Raw genomic sequence first — 17,900 nt, 5'->3', positions numbered from 1 at the left:
CTCCATAGTTCCGGAGAACGGCGTTTTAGTCATCTTGCCCATGAGGCATGGTTCGCAAGTACCAAGTGATTCGTGATCAAGTGGTTCCAAAAGTCCATCAGTATGGAGTTTCTTCATGCGCTTTACACCAATATGACCTAAACGGCAGTGCCACAAATAAGTTGCACTATCATTATCAACTCTGCATCTTTTGGTTTCAATATTATGAATATGTGTATCACTACTATCGAGATTCAACAAAAATAGACCACTCTTCAAGGCTGCATGACCACAAAAGATATTACTCATATAAATAGAACAACCATTATTCTCTGATTTAAATGAATAACCGTCTAGCATCAAACAAGATCCAGATGTAATGTTCATGCTCAACGCTGGCACCAAATAACAATTATCCAGGTCTAAAACTAATCCCTAAGGTAGATGTAGAGGTAGCGTGCCGACTGCGATCACATCGACTTTGGAACCATTTCCCATGCGCATCGTCACCTCGTCCTTAGCCAATCTTTGCTTAATCCGTAGTCCCTGTTTCGAGTTGCAAATATTAGCAACAGAACCAGTATCAAATACCCAGGTGCTACTGCGAGCATTAGTAAGGTACACATCAATAACATGTATATCACATATACCTTTGTTCATCTTGCCATCCTTCTTATCCGCCAAATACTTGGGGCAGTTCCGCTTCCAGTGACCAGTCTGCTTGCAGTAGAAGCACTCAGTCTCAGGCTTAGGTCCATACTTGGGTTTCTTCTCCCGAGCAGCAACTTGTTTGCTGTTCTTCTTGAAGTTCCCCTTCTTCTTCCCTTTGCCCTTTTTCTTGAAACTGGTGGTCTTATTGACCATCAACACTTGACGCTCCTTCTTGATTTCTACCTCTGCAGCCTTTAGCATTGCGAAGAGCTCGGGAATCGTCTTATCCATCCCTTGCATGTTATAGTTCATCACGAAGCTCTTGTAGCTTGGTGGCAGTGATTGAAGAATTCTGTCAATGACGCTATCATCCGGAAGATTAACTCCCAGTTGAATCAACTGATTGTTATACCCAGACATTCTGAGTATATGCTCACTGACAGAACTATTCTCCTCCTCTTGTAGCTCTAGAACTTATTGGAGACTTCATATCTCTCAATCCGGGCATTTGCTTGAAATATTAACTTCAACTCTTGGAACATCTCATATGCTCCATGACGTTCAAAACATCGTTGAAGTCCCGGTTCTAAGCCGTAAAGCATGGCACACTAAACTATCGAGTAGTCATCAGCTTTGCTCTGCCAGACGTTCATAACATCTGGTGTTGCTCCTGCAGTAGGTTTGGCACCTACGGTGCTTCCAGGACGTAATTCTTCTGTGCAGCAATGAGGATAATCCTCAAGTTACGGACCCAGTCCGTGTAATTGCTACCATCATCTTTCAACTTTGCTTTCTCAAGGAACGCATTAAAATTCAACGGAACAACAGCACGGGCCATCTATCTACAACAACATAGACAAGCAAGATACTATCAGGTACTAAGTTCATGTGTCGGAGTAAATGGCCACGGGTATCCTAACCGACTACCCATGGTTCTTCAAAAATTATCAGGCCGATTGAGCCTTCAAGCGTTCGAAGCATTGGGCCGACTTCCCCTGGCCGACTACCGCAGGGGCCGGCTCTTCAAAGGCGACCCGGCCCCGGTAACCTCCCCCAAGATGGTTGCGAGATGGCCGACTCCAGGAAGCTGGCGCCAAGAGGACCGACTTCTAAGAGCCAGCCATGAAGCACGCCGACTCCACAAAGTCGGCCAAGACCGTACCCACCAAAACTACACCTACATAACGGTGACAAGACGGGGTGTGGCCACAGTGCGGCCCACTACCCCCGAAGCCCGAGGCAGGCATGGCCACAGGATGTCGTACGGGTCAGCTATCTCCCGTCCGGCTCGGCACTGTAGCCATGCTGGCCTCAGCGTCATCCACGACGGACGCCAGTACGGCCCATGGGCGGCGGGCCCCTTTAGCCAGAGAGAGGCGCGAAGGCGGCCCGGCCTCCCCCAGTCGGCCTAGGGCATAGCCATTCCCCGGAAGCCGGCTACCCCCTCCCTCGAAGCATGTGCCACATTAAGGAGACAAGACGAGGTAAGGCTACAGTGAGAGCCCTCGAGGCGGCACACTGTAGCCACGCTTACCTCGACCAAGCCCTCGTCATCAGGGGCGAAGCTACAGTAAGCAGCCGCTGACAAGAACCCTAGGCAGTGGGGCCGGCCTGTCGACCAAGAGGCCGGCAGCCGGCGGGACCCACCAGTCGGCGGGCCCCAATGGCCGGCGGAGAAGCCGGCGAACATGACACTGACGACTGGGACCTGCGCCCAGCCGGATTACAATTGTACCCCCGGGGGTAGGCCTATATAAACCCCCCGGGGCACCCATGCAAAGGGTTGGCTTCTTAGAGTTACACACACACCATAGAGCGAGGGAAGCAAGAGCTAGCCTTGCTCTTCTTCTCCCTTGAACCCAACAGCTCAAGGAGCATCTGTAGCTACTCGTTCTAATTTAGTGATCATGCGGAGACCCCGCAGAGCAGGACTAGGGGTGTTATCTTGACGGAGAGCCCCGAACCTGGGTAAGATCCGCCGGCGTGCATGTCTTCGCCTCATCCCGTTTCCAGGCACTGGCGACGTCTTACTGGCACCCACCATGATAAGCCACCCGTTGGCATATGTCGCACCTACCACCCGACATTTGGCGCCCACCGTGGGGCCAGGTGCACCGTCGTCCGGAGACCTGTTCTGGACGGGAACCCTCTTCCTCCCCCGCGAGCGCAGCCAGCCTGCTGCGCCCGATGGCGCTTGCCTCGACGCGCTGCAAAGCGTCGATGACGCCTGCGCGGCGAGCTGCCTCGCCGATCTGCTCGGCGAGACTCGCATCTCTGACGAGCCCGCGTCCGACGCGGGCACGGACTACCCCGAGAGCCGCCTCGTCAGCCTCCTCAACCAGCTTCACGTCTCCAGCGAGCCTGCTGCAGACTTGGAGTCGGTCGGCTCCACCGACCCGATGCTTGTCGATTCCGACACGGCATCGCTCGACGCCTACCCCTCCGACGTAGTGGTCTTCGATGATCCTCTCCCTCGAGCTGACAGTGGCAGCAGTGCTGTCACCGAAGTATTGGTCATCAGCCACGTCGCCAACTCGGGCGAGAACGCCCACGACGCCCTGCAAGCGGCGATGCACGACCTATCTGTCCCCATCCCGGCCGACGCCGACGCCGAGACCCTGGAGGCACGCCGCCTCGCCCTTGTCGCGGAAGGCCAGAAGATAGCCTCCATGAGACGCCTCACCGAGGCCCACTAGCGCGAAGTCGACCGCGCCGCCTCCGGTATGCCGCCGCCTAGCGGGCCGAGCCGAGCCGGCTTCGTCCAGAAGCGCGGCGCGGCTATCGCCAGCATGCTGGGGGCAGATCGCCCCGTCTACGCCACCCCGCTCGAGAATCTACGAGCCGCCCAGGCGGCCGCTGAAGAGCTAAATGGGCTGGGAGCCGATGAGCTCCCCTACATGACGAGGCGGATCCAGTAGCTGATCGACGCGGCTGCAGAACGGCACGAAGCCGGCGCCCGCGCCGATAGTCATCCCCCGCGCCGGGAGCACGCCGCGACGTCCTGCTCGCCGACTGCGAGCGGCGCCCGCCAGAGGAAAGACAAGGAGCCGGCTGCTAGCCGTAGCCGGACTCGTATCACCATCGAGCGCGACGCGGAAGGCCGCCGTCGAACGGTGGAGCGCCATGGAAATTCGCCTCCTCCCCTGCCTCGAAGGGAGAGACGTCTCACCCTGCCGCCCGTCACGCACCCGACTCTTGGTGACCGACTAGGCCGCCGAAAAGGAGTCGGCAAGAACGACGCCCGCCACCGGATCGACCGCCTTGCTCGATCCCTGGGGCTAGAAGAAGAAGACGATGTCGGCCCGCCATGCTTCGGCCCCCGCATCCGCGATGAGCCCTTCCCCAAAGGGTTCTCGCTCCCCAGAGACACGCCCAAGTACAACGGCTCTGTGAAGCCGGAAGATTGGCTCATCGACTACTCCACTGCTGTCAGCATAGCCAACGGCAATCGGCGCATGGCCGTGAAGTACGTCCCCCTCATGCTGCAAGGCACGGCGCGCACCTGGCTCAACAGCCTCAAGCCCTACAGCATCAACAGCTGGCTGGACTTCACGGAAGTCTTCGTCCGCAACTTCACCAGCACGTACAAGCGGCCTCCCAAGCCTCGCCAGCTCTCCCTGTGCGTCCAAGGGCCCAATGAGTCGACCCGCGACTACCTCACGTGGTGGGCCGAGCTCCGCAACTCCTGCGAGGGGGTGCACGAGGTTCAGGCCATCGAGTACTTCACCGCCGGGTGCCGAGAGGGCACCCTCCTCAAGCATCGACTCCTCTGCGACGAGCCGGCTACCCTCGACGAACTGCTGATCATCGCGGACAAGTACGCCACGGCCGACTCCTCGATGAAGACCGAGCTCCGAGTGGACGCCTCTGGGAAGGTGCTCGCTCCGGCTCCAAAGACGCCGGCTGGCGACTCCAATCGGCGCCCCTACCAGAACGATCACAAGCGCAAGGCCCCCATGCCGCCTTCCAACAGTCAGCAGGTGGCCACAGTTGAAGATGAGCAGCCCGAAGAGCGGCCCGCTCCCAAGAAGAAGGGTGGCAGGCCGGCTTTCTCTTACGAGCAGACTCTCGATGCCTCCTGCAAGTTCCACAGCGGCGCGAAGCCGTCCAACCACATGACCCGAAAATGCCACTGGCTCACGCGAATCTCCAAGGGCGAAGGGCTGGTGCCGCCTCCGCCTCCAGGCCCGCCGCCTCCAGCCCCCAGCAGCCGGCGGCTCGGCCGGCAGTCGGAGCCATTCAAGATGAGTTCCCTGAAGAGCACGCCGCCTACATCGTCTTCACAAGACAAGTCGATGACAAGCGCAGTCGGCGCCGTCAGCATCAAGAGGTCAACGCGGTCGCCTCTAGCGCCCCCGAGTTCATGCACTGGTCCGAGAAGCCCATCAACAGGAGCCAGGACGACCACCCAGAGGTGATGCCATCCCCTGGCTCCTATGCACTGGTCTTGGACGTCACCCTCGCGACGGAGAGGCGAGCTGCCCGATTCTCCCGCGTCCTGATAGATGGCGGAAGCAGTATCAATATACTGTACCGCGATACCATGGAGAAGCTGAACATCAAGGCAAAGCGTCTTATGCCGAGCCGGACCGTGTTCCATGGCATCGTCCCCGGCTTGTCTTGTTCCCCAATCGGCAAGATCAAAATGGATGTTCTCTTCGGAGACAAGGATCATTTTCGCCGAGAAGCGATCTGGTTTGAGGTAGTGGATCTGGAGAGCCCCTACCATGCTTTGCTTGGCCGACCTGCCCTGGCCAAGTTCATGGCTGTGCCCCACTACGCCTACCTGAAGATGAAGATGCCGAGCTCGAAGGGGATCATCACCGTAGCCGGCGACTACAAGAAGTCCATCGAGTGCTCCATGGCCAGCAGCTGGCTGGCCGAGTCCCTCGTAGTGGCAGAAGAGAAGAAGATGCCGGAGCGGGTTGTGGCCATGGCCGGCAAGCAGCCGGCCCTGTCCCCCAAACCCAAAGATTGTGATGCACAGGGCTCCTTCCAGCCGGCCAAGGAGACGAAGAAGATACCTCTGGACGCGGAGAACCCGGAAAGGTTTGCTGTCATTGGGGCAAACCTGGACAGTAAATAGGAAGGCGAGCTCGTCGACTTCCTCCGTGAGAATCGAGACATTTTTGCATGGTCCCCAAAGGACATGCCGGGTGTCCCGAAGGATTTCGCCGAGCACAAATTGCACGTCCGAGCCGACGTGAAGCCGGTCAAGCAGCCCCTTCGCCGACTGTCAGAAGAGAAGCGAAGAATCGTAGGAGAAGAGATAGCCCGGCTCCTCGCCGCTGGCTTTATTATGGAAGTACTTTTTCCAGAGTGGCTTGCCAACCCAGTTCTGGTATTGAAGAAGAACAACAAATGGCGCATGTGTATAGACTACACCAGCCACAACAAGGCCTGCCCAAAGGATCCGTTTGCTTTGCCACGGATTGACCAAGTGATAGACTCCACAGCCGGATGCTAGCTGTTGAGTTTTTTGGATGCCTACTCAGGGTACCATCAGATCAAGTTGGACCCAGCAGACCGCCTGAAGACTGCCTTCATCACACCATTTCGAGCTTTCTGTTACCTGACTATGACATTCGGCTTGAGGAATGCCGGTGCCACTTTTCAGTGTTGCATGCAGAAATGCCTCCTCAAGCAACTCGGCAGAAATGCCCACGTCTATGTAGACGACATTGTGGTGAAGACAGAGAAGCGCGGCACCCTGCTGGAAGACCTCAAAGAAACATTCGCCAACTTGCGCCGATTCCAAATCAAGCTCAACCCCGAGAAGTGCGTGTTCGGAGTACCAGCCGGCCAGCTGCTAGGCTTTCTGGTCTCCGAACGCGGCATCGAGTGCAACCCTGTGAAGATCAAGGCCATCGAGAGGATGGAGATTCCCACCAAATGCGAGATGTGCAGAAGTTCACCGGATGCTTGTGTTGGAAATATGCCCTAGAGGCAATAATAAATGGTTATTATTATATTTCTTTGTTCATGGTAATTGTCTATTATTCATGCTATAATTGTATTGTCCGGAATCGTAATACATGTGTGAATACATAGACCACAAAGTGTCCCTAGTAAGCCTCTAGTTGACTAGCTCGTTGATCAACAGATAGTCATGGTTTCCTGACTATGGACATTGGATGTCATTGATAACGGGATCACATCATTAGGAGAATGATGTGATGGACAAGACCCAATCCTAAGCATAGCATAAAAGATCGTGTAGTTTCGTTTGCTAGAGCTTTTCCAATGTCAAGTATCTTTTCCTTAGACCATGAGATCGTGCAACTCCCGGATACCGTAGGAGTGCTTCGGGTGTGCCAAACGTCACAACGTAACTGGGTGACTATAAAGGTGCACTACGGGTATCTCCGAAAGTGTCTGTTGGGTTGGCTCGGATCGAGACTGGGATTTGTCACTCCGTGTGACGGAGAGGTATCTCTGGGCCCACTCGGTAATGCATCATCATAATGAGCTCAATGTGACTAAGGCGTTAGTCACGGGATCATGCATTGCGGTACGAGTAAAGAGACTTGCCGGTAACGAGATTGAACAAGGTATTGGGATACCGACGATCGAATCTCGGGCAAGTAACATACCGATTGACAAAGGGAATTGTATACGGGATTGATTGAATCCTCGACACCGTGGTTCATCCGATGAGATCATCGTGGAACATGTGGGAGCCAACATGGGTATCCAGATCCCGCTGTTGTTTATTGACCAGAGAGGCGTCTCGGTCATGTCTGCATGTCTCCCGAACCCGTAGGGTCTACACACTTAAGGTTCGGTGACGCTAGGGTTGTAGAGATATATGTATGCGGAAACCCGAAAGTTGTTCGGAGTCCCGGATGAGATCCCGGACGTCACGAGAGGTTCCGGAATGGTCCGGAGGTGAAGAATTATATATAGGAAGTCCAGTTTTGGCCACCAGGAAAGTTTCGGGGGTTACCGGTATTGTACCGAGACCACCGGAAGGGTCCCGGGGGTCCACCGGGTGGGGCCACCTATCCCGGAGGGCCCCGTGGGCTGAAAGTGGAAGGGAACCAGCCCATAGTGGGCTGGGGCGCCCCCCTTGGGCCTCCCCCCATGCGCCTAGGGTTGGGAACCCTAGGGGGGAGTTCCCCCTTGCCTTGGGTGGCAAGGCAACCCCTTTCCCCCTTGTGCCCCCCCCCCTTGAGATCCCATCTCTTGGGGCCGCCGCCCCCCCCAGGGGTCCTATATAAAGGGGGGGAGGGAGGGCAGGACACAACAGCCTTGGGCACCTCCCTCCTCCCCTGCAACACCTCTCTCTCTCGCGCAGAAGCTCGGCAAAGCCCTGCCGGAAAACCGCTACATCCACCACCACGCCGTCGTGCTGCTGGATCTCCATCAACCTCTCCTTCCCCCTTGCTAGATCAAGAAGGAGGAGACGTCGCTGCACCGTACGTGTGTTGAACGCGGAGCTGTCGTCCGTTCGGCACTCGGTCATCGGTAATTTGGATCACGGCGAGTACGACTCCGTCATCCACGTTCATTGGAACGCTTCCGCTCGTGATCTACAAGGGTATGTAGATGCACTCCCTTCCCCTCGTTGCTAGTATACTCCATAGATGCATCTTGGTGAACGTAGGAAAATTTTAAAATTATGCTACGATTCCCAACAGTGGTATCAGAGCCAGGTTTATGCGTAGTTACTATGCACGAGTAGAACACAAAGCAGTTGTGGGCGTTGAGTTTGCCAATTCTTCTTGCCGCTACTAGTCGTTTCTTGTTTCGGCGGCATTGTAGGATGAAGCGGCCCGGACCGACCTTACACGTACGCTTACGTGAGACAGGTTCCACCGACTGACATGCACTAGTTGCATAAGGTGGCTAGCGGGTGTCTGTCTCTCCTACTTTAGTCGGAACGGATTTGATGAAAGGGGTCCTTATGAAGGGTAAATAGAAATTGGCAAATCACGTTGTGGTCATACGTAGGTAAGAAACGTTCTTGCTAGAAACCTACAAACCACGTAAAAACTTGCAACAACAATTAGAGGACGTCTAACTTGTTTTTGCAGCAAGTGCTATGTGATGTGATATGGCCAGAAGATGTGATGAATGATATATGTGATGTATGAGATTGATCATATTCTTGTAATAGGAATCACGACTTGCATGTTGATGAGTATGACAACCGGCAGGAGCCATAGGAGTTGTCTTTATTATTTTGCATGACCTGCGTGTCATTGAATAACGCCATGTAAATTACTTTACTTTGTTGCTAAACGGGTTAGCCATAGAAGTAGAAGTAATCGTTGGCGTGACGACTTCATGAAGACACAATGATGGAGATCATGATGATGGAGATCATGGTGTCATGCCGGTGACAAAGATGATCATGGTGCCCCGAAGATGGAGATCAAAGGAGCATGATGATATTGGCCATATCATGTCACTATTTGATTGCATGTGATGTTTATCATGATTTTGCATCTTATTTGCTTAGGACGACGGTAGTAAGTAAGATGATCCCTTACAATAATTTCAAGAAAGTGTTCACCCTAACTGTGCACCGTTGCGAAGGTTCGTTGTTTCGAAGCACCACGTGATGATCGGGTGTGATAGATTCTAACGTTCGAATACAACGGGTGTTGACGAGCCTAGCATGTACAGACATGGCCTCGGAACACACGCAATACACTTAGGTTGACTTGACGAGCCTAGCATGTACAGACATGGCCTCGGAACACGGAGGACCGAAAGGTCGAGCATGAGTCGTATAGAAGATACGATCAACATGGAGATGTTCACCGATCTTGACTAGTCCGTCTCACGTGATGATCGGACAAGGCCTAGTTGAATTCGGATCATGTTTCACTTAGATGACTAGAGGGATGTCTATCTGAGTGGGAGTTCATCAAATAATTTGATTATATGAACTTAATTATCATGAACTTAGTCTAAAATCTTTACACTATGTATTGTAGATCAAATGGCCCACGTTGTCCTCAATTTCAACGCGTTCCTAGAGAAAACCAAGCTGAAAGATGATGGCAGCAACTATACGGACTGGGTCCGGAACCTGAGGATCATCCTCATAGCAGCCAAGAAAGATTATGTCTTAGAAGCACCGCTAGGTGAAGCACCAATCCCTGAGAACCAAGACGTTATGAACGCTTGGCAGCAGCGTGCTGATGATTACTCCCTCGTTCAGTGTGGCATGCTTTACAGCTTAGAACCGGGTCTCCAAAAGCGTTTTGAGAAACATGGAGCATATGAGATGTTCGAGGAGCTGAAACTGGTTTTTCAAGCTCATGCCCGGGTCGAGAGATATGATGTCTCCGACAAGTTCTTCAGCTATAAAATGGAGGAGAACAGTTCTGTTAGTGAGCACATACTCAGAATGTCTGGGTTGCACAACCGCTTGTCTCAGCTGGGAGTTAATCTCCCGGATGACGCGGTCATTGACAGAATCCTCCAGTCGCTTCCACCAAGCTACAAGAGCTTTGTGATGAACTACAATATGCAGGGGATGGAAAAGACCATTCCCGAGGTATATTCAATGCTGAAATCAGCTGAGGTAGAGATCAGAAAAGAACATCAAGTGTTGATGGTGAATAAAACCACTAAGTTCAAGAAGGGCAAGGGTAAGAAGAACTTCAAGAAGGACGGCAAGGGAGTTGCCGCGCCCGGTAAGCCATTTACCGGGAAGAAGTCAAAGAATGGACCCAAGCCCGAGACTGAGTGCTTTTATTGCAAGGGAAGTGGTCACTGGAAGCAGAACTGCCCCAAATATTTAGCGGACAAGAAGAAGGCCGGCAACACCCAAGGTATATGTGATATACAAGTAATTGATGTGTACCTTACCAGTACTCGTAGTAGCTCCTGGGTATTTGATACTGGTGCGGTTGCTCATATTTGTAACTCAAAGCAGGAACTACGGAATAAACGGAGACTGGCAAAGGACGAGGTGACGATGCACGTCGGGAATGGTTCCAAGGTCGATGTGATCGCCGTTGGCACGCTACCTCTGCATCTACCCACGGGATTAGTTTTAAACCTCAATAATTGTTATTTAGTGCCAGCTTTGAGCATGAACATTGTATCTGGATCTCGTTTAATTCGAGATGGCTACTCATTTAAATCTAAGAATAATGGTTGTTCTATTTATTTGAGAGATATGTTTTATGGTCATGCCCCGCTGGTCAATGGTTTATTTTTGATGAATCTCGAACGTGATGTTACACATGTTCATAGTGTGAATACCAAAAGATGTAAAGTTGATAACGATAGTCCCACATACTTGTGGCACTGCCGCCTTGGTCACATTGGTGTCAAGCGCATGAAGAAGCTCCATGCAGATGGACTTTTGGAGTCTCTTGATTACGAATCATTTGACACGTGCGAACCATGCCTCATGGGTAAGATGACCAAGACTCCGTTCTCCGGAACAATGGAGCGAGCAACCAACTTATTGGAAATCATACATACCGATGTGTGCGGTCCAATGAGTGTTGAGGCTCGCGGAGGATATCGTTATGTTCTCACTCTCACTGATGATTTAAGTAGATATGGATATGTCTACCTAATGAAACACAAGTCTGAAACCTTTGAAAAGTTCAAGGAATTTCAGAGTGAAGTCGAGAATCAACGTGACAGGAAAATAAAATTCCTACGATCAGATCGTGGTGGAGAATATTTAAGTCACGAATTTGGTAGACACTTAAGGAAATGTGGAATAGTTTCACAACTCACGCCGCCTGGAACACCTCAGAGAAATGGTGTGTCCGAACGTCGTAATCGCACTCTATTGGATATGGTGCGATCTATGATGTCTCTTACCGATTTACCGCTCTCATTTTGGGGTTATGCTTTAGAGACTGCCGCATTCACTTTAAATAGGGCACCGTCTAAATCCGTTGAGACGACGCCGTATGAATTATGGTTTGGGAAGAAACCTAAGCTGTCGTTTCTAAAAGTTTGGGGATGCGATGCTTATGTCAAGAAACTTCAACCTGAAAAGCTCGAACCCAAATCAGAAAAATGCGTCTTCATAGGATACCCTAAGGAAACTATTGGGTATACCTTCTACCTCAGATCCGAAGGCAAGATCTTCGTTGCCAAGAACGGGTCCTTTCTAGAGAAGGAGTTTCTCTCGAAAGAATTGAGTGGGAGGAAAGTGGAACTTGATGAGGTGATAGTCACCCCTTCCGAACCGGAAAGTAGCGCAGCGCGGGAAAATGTTCCTGTGGTGCCTACACTGACTGGGGAGGAAGTTAATGATGATGATCATAAAACTTCAGATCAAGTTACTGAACTTCGTAGGTCCACAAGGACACGTTCCGCGCCAGAGTGGTACGGCAACCCTGTCCTGGAAATCATGTTGTTAGACAACGGTGAACCTTCGAACTATGAAGAAGCGATGGCGGGCCCGGATTCTGACAAATGGCTAGAAGCCATGAAATCCGAGATAGAATCCATGTATGAAAACAAAGTATGGACTTTGACTGACTTGCCCGATGAGCGGCGAGCCATAGAAAACAAATGGATCTTTAAGAAGAAGACGGACGCAGATGGTAATGTGACCATCTACAAAGCTCGACTTGTCGCTAAGGGTTATCGACAAGTTCAAGGGGTTGACTACGATGAGACTTTCTCACCCGTAGCGAAGCTGAAGTCCGTCCGAATCATGTTAGCAATTGCCGCATACTATGATTATGAGATATGGCAGATGGACGTCAAAACGGCATTCCTTAACGGCTTCCTTAAGGAAGAGTTGTATATGATGCAGCCGGAAGGTTTTGTCGATCCTAAGAATGCTAACAAAGTATGCAAGCTCCAGCGCTCAATCTATGGGCTGGTGCAAGCATCTCGGAGTTGGAACATTCGCTTTGATGAGATGATCAAAGCATTTGGGTTTACACAGACTTATGGAGAAGCCTGTGTTTACAAGAAAGTGAGTGGGAGCTCTGTAGCATTTCTCATATTATATGTGGATGACATATTGTTGATGGGAAATGATATAGAATTCTTGGAAAGTATAAAGGCCTATTTGAATAAGTGTTTTTCAATGAAGGACCTTGGAGAAGCTGCTTATATATTAGGCATCAAGATCTATAGAGATAGATCAAGACGCCTCATTGGTCTTTCACAGAGTACATACCTTGACAAGATATTGAAGAAGTTCAATATGGATCAGTCCAAGAAGGGGTTCTTGCCTGTATTGCAAGGTGTGCAATTGAGCACGGCTCAATGCCCGACCTCGGCCATAGGGTCTATTATGTATGCCATGCTGTGTACCAGACCTGATGTAAACCTTGCCGTAAGTTTGGTAGGAAGGTACCAAAGTAATCCCGGCAAGGAACACTGGACAGCGGTCAAGAATATCCTGAAGTACCTGAAGAGGACTAAGGATATGTTTCTCGTTTATGGAGGTGACGAAGAGCTCGTCGTAAAGGGTTACGTCGACGCTAGCTTCGACACAGATCTGGATGACTCTAAGTCACAAACCGGATACGTGTATATTTTGAATGGAGGAGCAGTAAGCTGGTGCAGTTGCAAGCAAAGCGTCGTGGCGGGATCTACATGTGAAGCGGAATACATGGCAGCCTCGGAGGCAGCACAGGAAGCAGTCTGGATGAAGGAGTTCATTACCGACCTAGGGGTGATTCCCAATGCGTCGGGCCCGATGACTCTCTTCTGTGACAACACTGGAGCTATTGCCCTTGCGAAGGAGCCCAGGTTTCACAGGAAGACCAGGCATATCAAGCGTCGCTTCAACTCCATTCGTGAAAGTGTTCAAAATGGAGACATAGATATTTGTAAAGTACATACGGACCTGAATGTAGCAGATCCGTTGACTAAACCTCTCCCTAGGGCAAAACATGATCAACACCAGGACGCAATGGGTGTTCGATTCATCACAATGTAACTAGATTATTGACTCTAGTGCAAGTGGGAGACTGTTGGAAATATGCCCTAGAGGCAATAATAAATGGTTATTATTATATTTCTTTGTTCATGGTAATTGTCTATTATTTGCTATAATTGTATTGTCTGGAAATCGTAATACATGTGTGAATACATAGACCACAAAGTGTCCCTAGTAAGCCTCTAGTTGACTAGCTCGTTGATCAACAGATAGTCATGGTTTCCTGACTATGGACATTGGATGTCATTGATAACGGGATCACATCATTAGGAGAATGATGTGATGGACAAGACCCAATCCTAAGCATAGCATAAAAGATCGTGTAGTTTCGTTTGCTAGAGCTTTTCCAATGTCAAGTATCTTTTCCTTAGACCATGAGATTGTGCAACTCCCGGATACCGTAGGAGTGCTTTGGGTGTGCCAAACGTCACAACGTAACTGGGTGACTATAAAGGTGCACTACGGGTATCTCCGAAAGTGTCTGTTGGGTTGGCTCGGATAGAGACTGGGATTTGTCACTCCGTGTGACGGAGAGGTATCTCTGGGCCCACTCGGTAATGCATCATCATAATGAGCTCAATGTGACTAAGGCGTTAGTCACGGGATCATTCATTGCGGTACGAGTAAAGAGGCTTGCCGGTAACGAGATTGAACAAGGTATTGGGATACCGACGATCGAATCTCGGGCAAGTAACATACCGATTGACAAAGGGAATTGTATACGGGATTGATTGAATCCTCGACAACGTGGTTCATCCAATGAGATCATCGTGGAACATGTGGGAGCCAACATGGGTATCCAGATCCCGCTGTTGGTTATTGACCGGAGAGGCGTCTCGGTCATGTCTGCATGTCTCCCGAACCCGTAGGGTCTACACACTTAAGGTTCGGTGACGCTAGGGTTGTAGAGATATATGTATGCGGAAACCCGAAAGTTGTTCGGAGTCCCGGATGAGATCCCGGACATCACGAGAGGTTCCGGAATGGTCCGGAGGTGAAGAATTATATATAGGAAGTCCAGTTTCGGCCACCGGGAAAGTTTCGGGGGTTACCGGTATTGTACCGGGACCACCGGAAGGGTCCCGGGGGTCCACCGGGTGGGGCCACCTATCCCGGAGGGCCCCATGGGCTGAAAGTGGAAGGGAACCAGCCCATAGTGGGCTGGGGCGCCCCCCTTGGGCCTCCCCCCATGCGCCTAGGGTTGGGAACCCTAGGGGGGAGTTCCCCCTTGCCTTGGGGGGCAAGGCAACCCCTTTCCCCCTTGTGGCCGCCGCCCCCCCTTGAGATCCCATCTCTTGGGGCCGGCGCCCCCCCAGGGGGCCTATATAAAGGGGGGGAGGGAGGGCAGGACACAACAGCCTTGGGCGCCTCCCTCCTCCCCTGCAACACCTCTCTCTCGCGCGCAGAAGCTCGGCAAAGCCCTGCCGGAGAACCGCTACATCCACCACCACGCCGTCGTGCTGCTGGATCTCCATCAACCTCTCCTCCCCCCTTGCTGGATCAAGAAGGAGGAGACGTCGCTGCACCGTACGTGTGTTGAACGCGGAGGTGCCGTCCGTTCGGCACTCGGTCATCGGTAATTTGGATCACGGCGAGTACGACTCCGTCATCCACGTTCATTGGAACGCTTCCGCTCGCGATCTACAAGGGTATGTAGATGCACTCCCTTCCCCTCGTTGCTAGTATACTCCATAGATGCATCTTGGTGAACGTAGGAAAATTTTAAAATTATGCTACGATTCCCAACAGCTTGGCCTCCCTAAACCGCTTCATCAGCCGGCTAGGAGAGAAGGCTCTCCCCCTGTACCGACTCATGAAGAAGTCCACTCACTTCGAGTGGAATGACCAAGCCGACCAAGCCTTCCATGAGCTGAAGAAGATGCTGACCACCCCACCTGTCCTGGCGGCACCAACTGAGAAGGAGCCCATGCTCCTCTACATTGCCGCGACCAGCCGAGTGGTCAGTACAGTTGTCGTGGTCCAGCGCCCAGAAGAAGGCCGAGCCCAGTTATTCCAGAGGCCGGTGTATTATCTAAGCGAAGTACTATCCAGCTCAAAGCAAAACTACCCGCACTACCAGAAGATGTGCTATGGGGTGTACTTCGCCGCCAGGAAGCTGAAGCCCTACTTCCAAGAGCATCCCATCACGGTCGTGTGCACCGCCCCGCTTGCCGAGATCATAGGCAGCCAGGATGCATCCGGCCGGGTGGCTAAATGGGCCATTGCATTGGCACCATACACAATCTTCTACCAGCCCCGCACCGCCATCAAGTCCCAAGCATTGGCCGACTTCCTCGTCGACTGGGCCGAGACCCAGTACCTACCGCCGGCTCCCGACTCTACCCATTGGCGGATGCACTTTGACGGGTCCAAAATAAGCACCCGCTTGGGAGCCGGCATCGTCCTCACCTCTCCCAAAGGCGACAAACTCCGATACACGCTGCAAATCCACTTCGCCGCCTCCAACAACGTGGCCGAGTACGAGGCGCTCGTACATGGGCTCCGGCTAGCCAAAGAGCTCGGCATATGCCGGATCCTATGTTACGGCGACTCAGACTTGGTGGTCCAGCAGTCGTCTGGCGACTGGGATGCCAAGGACGCGAACATGGCGAGCTATTGATTCCTCGTCCAGCAGATCAGTGGGTACTTCGAAGGGTGCGAGTTCCTTCACGTGCCAAGGGCCGACAACGACCAAGCAGATGCCCTGGCACGGATCGGCTCCACCCGACAGGCTATACCAACCGGCGTCTCCCTCCAGCGCCTCCTCAAGCCGTCCATCAAGCCGTCTCCAGAGTCGGACTCTATCTTCGTACCGCCTATCCCCGATGCAGTCGGATCCGACTGGAGGAACCCCGCAGGCGGCACGGGGACTTCGACAACTGCCCCACCGACTGCCGTAGTCGCACCCGGCCCGGGGACTTCAGAACCCGGCCCGGGGACTGCAGCAACACAAGAAGAAGTCGCCGACTCCAATTCCACGCCTCCCGACCCACCCACCCGAGTCATGGTGGCTACACTAACAGAAGAAGAAGTCACAGCTCCATCTTGGGCCCAGCCCATCCTCAGATTCCTAGTCAGCAGAGAGCTGCCGGCTGATGAGATCTCAGCAAGACTAGTGCAACGACGAGCTGGAGCATATGCAATAATCAACAGAGAGCTCGTCAAGCGCAGCGTCACTGGAGTCTTCCAGCGTTGTGTCAAGCCAGAAAAAGGAGTGGCAATCCTCAAGGATATCCATCAAGGCGAATGCGGCCACCACGCAGCCTCAAGATCACTTGTGGCCAAGGCTTTCCGCCATGGTTTCTTCTGGCCGACTGCTTTGGAAGATGCCAAAGAGATAGTCAAGAGCTGCAGAGGATGCCAAGTCTTCAGTTCCAATCAACACCTGCCAGCTTCTGCACTCAAGACCATTCCGCTCACCTGGCCCTTTGCCGTCTGGGGACTGGATATGGTGGGTCCTTTCAAGACAGCCCGCGGCGGCTTGACACATCTACTTGTCGCCATGGACAAGTTCACAAAGTGGATCGAAGCGAAGCCAATCAAGAAGCTGAACGAGCCGACTGCCGTAACATTCATCACCGACATCACTACTCGGTACGGCGTACCGCACAGCATCATCACCGACAACGGCAAAACTTTGCCAAAGGAGCACTGGCACGTTTCTGCGCGACGCAGGGCATCCGACTGGACTTAGCGTCCGTTGCCCACCCGCAGTCAAACGGCCAGGTCGAGCGAGCAAATGGACTCATCCTCTCCGGCATCAAGCCCCGATTGGTTGTACCACTGGAGCGATCGGTCGGCTGTCCTCTGGAGTCTGCGTACTACCCCCAACAAGTCAACCGGCTTCACTCTGTTCTTCCTTGTATATGGTGCCGAGGCTGTCATCCCAACCGACATCGAGTTCGACTCGCCTCGGGTCACCATGTACACGGAGGCGGAGGCCAAGGAAGCAAGAGAAGACGGCGTCGACCTACTAGAAGAAGGCCGGCTGTTAGCACTCAGCCGGTCCGCCATCTACCAGCAAGGGTTGCGCCGCTACCATAACCGCAAGGTCAAGCCAAGATCCTTCCAAGAGGGCGACCTTGTGCTTCGGCTGATCCAGCGAACAGCCGGCCAGCACAAGCTCTCGGCCCCTTGGGAAGGCCCCTTCGTCATCAGCAAGGCACTAGGCAACGACTCCTACTACTTGATCGACGCGCAAAAACCAAGAGCACGCAAGAGGGACGACTCCGGCAAGGAGTCGGAGCGACCATGGAACGCGAACCTCCTGAGAAGATTTTACAGTTGAAAGCAGTATGTATCATGCTACCCTTTTGTATTAAGTGCGAAACAACAGGCCCCCCGAGGAGCACTCGGGGACTGCCTTCATTTATCTATGAGT

The sequence above is a fragment of the Triticum aestivum genome, chromosome 6D (assembly GCF_018294505.1).
Source record: "Triticum aestivum cultivar Chinese Spring chromosome 6D, IWGSC CS RefSeq v2.1, whole genome shotgun sequence".
Classification (NCBI taxonomy): Eukaryota; Viridiplantae; Streptophyta; class Magnoliopsida; order Poales; family Poaceae; genus Triticum; species Triticum aestivum.
The sequence above is the reverse complement of the archived record's forward strand: the minus strand, read 5'-3'. Positions refer to the sequence as shown.